Source organism: Nerophis ophidion, linkage group LG19 (genome assembly GCF_033978795.1).
Source record: "Nerophis ophidion isolate RoL-2023_Sa linkage group LG19, RoL_Noph_v1.0, whole genome shotgun sequence".
NCBI lineage: Eukaryota > Metazoa > Chordata > Actinopteri > Syngnathiformes > Syngnathidae > Nerophis > Nerophis ophidion.
In genome coordinates this window covers 36,487,321-36,487,992 of record NC_084629.1, presented here as the reverse complement: position 1 = coordinate 36,487,992, position 672 = coordinate 36,487,321, and positions in this window count along the sequence as shown.

Below are 672 nucleotides of genomic sequence, written 5' to 3'. Positions count from 1 at the left end.
ATTAAGTAATTGATAAACGTTGAAAAACTTATTGGGGTGTTACCATTTAGTGGTCAATTGTACGGAATATGTACTGTACTGTGCAATCTACTAATACAAGTTTTAATCAATCAATCAATCAATCAATCAAATCAATGAATGCCTACTGAGCCTATGGTGCTGTTAAGTTATTGTGGCTCAATGTGCCATTTTTTTTTAATATTTTAATGTACTATTATTTAATATATATTATTGTTTAAGAGATATTCCTGGCTCTGAATTTGCTCATTGCTATTTTTATGTTTTTGTGCATTATTTGTTGCCGTAATCATTAAACAAACGGGTTACTCATCAGTTACTCAGTACTTGAGTAGTTTTTTCACAACATACATTTTACTTTTACTCAAGTAAATATTTGGATGACTACTCTTTACTTTTACTTGAGTAATAAATCTCTAAAGTAACAGTACTCTTACTTGAGTACAATTTCTGGCTACTCTACCCACCTCTGTATATATATATGTATATATATATATATATATATATACATACATATATATACATACACAGAGTTTATTTTGAAGTGGTATTTTCAAGTGAGACCACCAGTCGAAGTCTCTTAACTCATTTGCGAATAAAAACCTCGAACTTTAGTAATTGTCAAAAAGTCAACTCTGCTGTTTGAATTATTCC